Below are 5,728 nucleotides of genomic sequence, written 5' to 3'. Positions count from 1 at the left end.
AGCTGTGAGATATAGAAGACTACCAATCATGCTCCTATACTGCGTTAGATCAACTGGTTTTCCACTCTCATCATTGTCAAGGCGAGTGTTTGTCGCCATAGGAGTGGATACTTCTTTAGAGTCACTCATGTTGAATTTCTTGAGCATCTCTTGAGTGTATTTCGTCTGATGGACATAAATGTCATCTCGAGTTTGTTTGATTTCAAGCCCAAGGAAGAATGTCAATTCTCCTACTAGACTCATCTCAAACTCACTCTCCATGTGGAAAATAAAATCATTCAAATAGCCCTTGTTATTTGAGCCACAAATTATGTCATCGACATATACTTGGGCTACAAAAATATTTTCACCATCTCTACGCAGAAATAGTGTTGGGTCTATTTGGCCTCTCACAAAATCCTTTTTTAATAAATATGTTGACAACCTTTCGTACCAAGCTCGTGGTGCTTGTTTAAGCCCATAAAGTGCTTTCTTGAGCTTGTACACGTGGTTTGGAGCTTCGGTATTCACAAACCCCGGTGGTTGTTCAACATAGACTTCTTCTTTAATAAAACCATTTAAAAAGGCAGATTTAACATCCATTTGATAGAGTTTGAAACCTCTATGTGCAGCAAAAGCTAGCATCAAACGAATGGACTCTAATCGTGCCACGGGAGCATAAGTCTCATCATAATCGAAACCTTCGACTTGACTATAGCCCTTGGCTACAAGTCTTGCCTTGTTTCTTACAACTTCTCCCTTTTGATTTAACTTATTTTTGAAGACCCATTTAGTTCCAATAACGGTGGTCTTTTTCGGTCTAGGAACCAAGTCCCACACTTGGCTCCTTTCAAATTGACCTAATTCGTCTTGCATAGCTATGATCCAATCAGGATCGTGCAATGCTTCATCAACTAGTCTTGGTTCAATCTCTGAAATCAATGCGACTTCATTAGACTCATTTCTAAAAAATGACCTAGTCCTAACCCCTTGTTAGATATCTCCCACAATTTGGTCTTGGGGATGACTAGTGGTTATCCTAGATTGTCTTGGTGTTGGTGGTGCCTCATGAATGGTCTCACTAGGCACAGGCAAGGACTCAATATCAGGCAAGGGATCAACCGGAGCCCTTTGTTGCCTTTGCTCATCGTCATCAGAGTCAACCTCGACTCTTTCTTCATTTTGATCATTCAAACTTAGATTTCTAAGTTCAAATTGAATTTCTCCTACATCCCTTGATTGATCATTTGAGTTGGGGATTTCTTCAAACGCTACATCTGAGGACTCTTCAATCAATTTAGTCCTATTGTTGTAGACTCGATAGGCTTTGCTGGTGAGAGAGTACCCGACCAGTATCCCTTCATCAGCCTTAGCCGTGAACTTCCCAAGATGATCCTTTGTGTTCAAGATAAACACCTTACAACCAAACACCCTAAGATGTTTAATTGTAGGAGGTCTCCCAAACCAAAGTTCATGGGGGGTCTTTCCTAAAAACCTATGTATCAATATTCGGTTTTGCACATAGCATGCTGTATTTACAGCTTCAGCCCACAAGTAACTCGGTAGTGAGTACTCATTAAGCATGCTTCGTGCAGCCTCTTGCAAGACTCGGTTCTTTCTCTCCACAACCCCATTTTGCTGTGGGGTCCTTGGAGTTGAGAACTCATGTCTATACCCTTTTGCTTGACAAAATTCTAAGAACCTATGGTTTTGAAATTCACCACCATGATCACTTCTAATGGTTTTAATTGTTGTTGATTTTTCATTTTCAGTTCTTCTACAAAAAGAAATAAAAATATCTATGGTTTGATCCTTAGTTTTCAAAAAGAAAGTCCATGTGTATCTAGTAAAATCATCAATAATTACTAAACAATATCTACTACCATTTAATGAAATAACATTGTTACAATCAAACAAGTCCATATGTAATAAGTCTAAGGCAGTAGATGTACTCACAGTGCTTTTACCTTTATGAGGTGCTTTTGTTTGCTTACCCATTTGACATGCATCACATAGTTTGTTCTTTTGGTACTTGATGCTTGGTAAGCCTCGTACTAGTCCTTTGTTGGCCAACTTCCGAATGTTCTTCATGTTTACATGTGCCAACCTTCTATGCCAAAGCCAAGACTCTTCTTCTTTTGACATGAAACACTTAATCAAAGCATTAGTAGCACTTTTAAACGATACTTGATAAATATTATCAACCCTTGTGCCTACTAGTACCGTGTCAAGTGTGTCAATGTGTTTAACCAAACATTGACTTGAATGAAATTCAATTGTGTAACCCGTATCACACAATTGACTGACACTTAGGAGATTAAAAGTCATCCCCTTGACTAGAAGGACATTCTTGATATGGAGACATTCAGATATATGAATGTCTCCAACTCCTACAACCTTAAGGCTACCATTATTACCAAAAGACACATTACCTCTACTTTTGTTTTGAATGGTTGTAAACAGTGATTTGTTCCCGGTCATGTACTTGGAGCATCCACTATCAACAAACCAAGTTGATAGATGCTCCCCCTCGACCAATGCCTACAAGACACGAAAGATAGAGGTTTTAGGTACCCAAATCTTGGGACCTAATGCTTCTACAACGAAAGACCTAGGAACCCATGCCTTGGTCATACCTTTCCTAGTTCCATGAGCCCTAGAAACATGTAATCTACTATCTTGAGTTCTAGACATTAGAGAAATGAAACTCGACTCCTTGGGTTGATACCCTAGCCCGGCCTTGTTGTAGACTGCCCTTTGGGCATTTAGAATCATGTCTAGAGTCTTAGAGCTAGTTGAGAACTTCTCAAGCATTTTCTTGAGTTTCTCAACCTCACCCTTTAGAGCCTTGTTCTCATCCTCAAGGACTTCTAGATGTAGGTCATCGACCTCATCTTCCCTAAGGGTCCTTAAGGTTTTTACTTCTTCTTTTAACAATTTATTTTCTGTCTTTGACTTTTTAAGCAATGTAGATAAATGAGTGATAGTCTTATAACACTTTTCTATATGAGAATAGGTTACCTCTTCATCATCCGACGATGATGAAGCCGCGGTTGAGGCGTCGCTCGAATCTCCCTCACTTCCGGAGTCCGAAACCTCCCTTGCCATGAGTGCTAATTGTCGTGTGCTCTTTTCCATCTTCTCTTCTTCCTCCGATGAGCTTGATGAGGACTCATCCCAAGTGGCCTTGAGAGCCTTCTTCTTCTTGGCTCTTTCCTCCTTCTTTTTGGCTCGTTCCTCCTTCTTCTTAAGTTTTGGACACTCACTTCGATAGTGTCCCTTTTTGCTGCACTCATAACATGTAACATTAGTTTTGTCAATATTTTGTTCACTAGGTTTACCTTTTCCTTTGTATCTCCTGCTCCTTCTCATGATTCTTCTTACGAAATTCGCCATCTCACTTGATGATGATCCACTTTCATCATCGGATTCTGAGGAAGAGGTGGATGAGGAAATCTCCTTTTCTTTCTTCTTTTCCTTCTTCCTTCTTCCATCCTTGCTCTTTGGTCCTGCAAACAAAGCAATACCCTTCTCTTTTTGACCTTTGTTAGCAAGCTCATGAAGTTCCATCTCACAGAAAAATTCATCTAATTTAACAATGGAAAGATCCTTGGATACCTTGTAGGCATCTACCATAGATGACCACAAGGCATTCCTAGGAAAAGCTTTTAGAGCATACCTTACTAGATCGCGATTCTCCACTCGTTCGTCCACAGAGTGTAGACCGTTGATGATCTCCTTGAATCTCCCATGAAGTTCACTTACCGTTTCACTGTCCTTCATGGTTAGATTTTGAAGCTGATTCAAGAATAGGTCCCTCTTGGCAATCCGAGAATCTCGAGTTCCCTCTTGGAGCTCGATGAGTTTGTTCCATAGGTCTCTTGCACTCGAGAACGGACCTACCTTGACGAGTTGGTCCTTGGCGATTCCACATTGCAAGGTGACCATAGCCTTGGCATCGGCTTGTGCTTTGCGTAGTTGTTCGGTAGACCACCTAGGCGAATCAAGTTCCTTACCTTCTTCATCTTTTGGTGGTGTAAAACCCTCCTTGACGGAAAACCACATGGAGATATCGGTCTTGAGGTAATACTCCATGCGGCTTTTCCAGTATTGGAAATCTGCTCCCTCGAAATAGGGTGGGCGGTTGGTGCTGAATCCCTCCTTCATGGCCATTGTTTAGCTCTTTGGGTTGTTAAGCCGAAATGAAGAGCACCAGGCTCTGATACCACTTGTTGGGATCTTAGATGGCTAGAGGGGGGTGAATAGCCTCTTAAAAACAAAAACAAAATTTCTACACAGAGATTTGTTAGCACAACGGAAATAATCAAAACAAACACTTATGCAAAGAAGAAAACACACCACCACTAACACAATGATGTACGAGGTTCGGGGATAACTTGCCCCTACTCCTCGGCGTGTCCGTAAGGTAGACGATCCCTTGATCTTTCGGTAGATCAACCCCCGGACAGATTCCAGCTAAGTATTTCTCCTTCTCGGTGGAGAAACCTCCCACAAAGTCTCAAAACAGATTTAGAATGAAGCACAAGACTTAGACTTACAGAATTTTGTGGCTACAATGAATGCACAATCAACTTACAGCCACAATGAATGCAGAGAGTGAAGAAGAAGTAGATTCACAGCCAAGAGTTTCACAGAACACCCTTGCTTGAACGTTGACAGAGAGTTTGCTACCCAAAAAAAAAGAATTCCTCTTGAAACCTCTCTTCTACCTCCTTCTTATTTCTCTGCTCTCTTGCTGTCTTCAGCCAGAGCCAAACCACTGCATCGAATCACGTCAACCAGTAGCGTATCACTGTCGCCGAACCAGGCATCGCCAATCACGCTTCTTCCTCATCTGATTATCTGAGCTCACACCAATACCATCCTTGGTCTTCACTGGTGTCTCTGAGCTCGAACCAATAAGGAAGAATCAAGCTGATTGCAGCCAGTGAGCAAACTGAACAAGCCAGTGAACGTTGACGCTTCTTTTGCACAATTTGCAGCGATAACCAGTGGAAAAACCATTTTGTTTTATTCCTTTGATAGTCATTGATTTGAATTCAAGCATCACCATGGTATCTGCAACCTGTTACTCAAAAAGCTCACAAGAAGATGTTAGATCAGACGCATCAGAAACGAATCAGAAATCAGCAGAAACTGACAGTGTGTGCAGACAGTGTGGTGGATCGGTCAGCGGACCGATCCACACCTTTGGATTGATGTCTGATCGGTCGTGAGGACCGATCAGAGTATGGCCTGATCGGTCTGCAGACCGATCAGGGATTAATGAGTGCGGTTCTTTGCACTCCTGAGATCGTCACCTGATCGGTCTCAAGACCGATCAGGATATGACCTGATCGGTCCTACAGACCGATCAGGGTTCATATGGATCGGTCCACGGACCGATCCACTGCCTTTTTCCTTCTCGCGACATCATCTCCTAATCGGTCTACAGACCGATCAGATTACACTCAGTAGGCTACTGAGTGTTTCCTGATCGGTCTACAGACCGATCAGATTACACTCAGTGTTGCTAATGAGTGTTTCCTGATCGATCTACAGACCGATCAGATTACACTCAGTGTTGCTACTGAGTGTTTCCTGATCGGTCGCCAGACCGATCAGCAAACATAGTTTCACCAGATCGGTCTGTGCACCGATCAGGCAATCAAAATCCCACTGGATCGGTCTGTTGACCGATCCAACGCCCATGTGATATTAGGATTGGTCTTGAGAACGAGCTACCGAG

This window comes from Zingiber officinale, chromosome 3A (genome assembly GCF_018446385.1).
Source record: "Zingiber officinale cultivar Zhangliang chromosome 3A, Zo_v1.1, whole genome shotgun sequence".
Taxonomy (NCBI): Eukaryota; Viridiplantae; Streptophyta; class Magnoliopsida; order Zingiberales; family Zingiberaceae; genus Zingiber; species Zingiber officinale.
The sequence above is the reverse complement of the archived record's forward strand: the minus strand, read 5'-3'. Positions refer to the sequence as shown.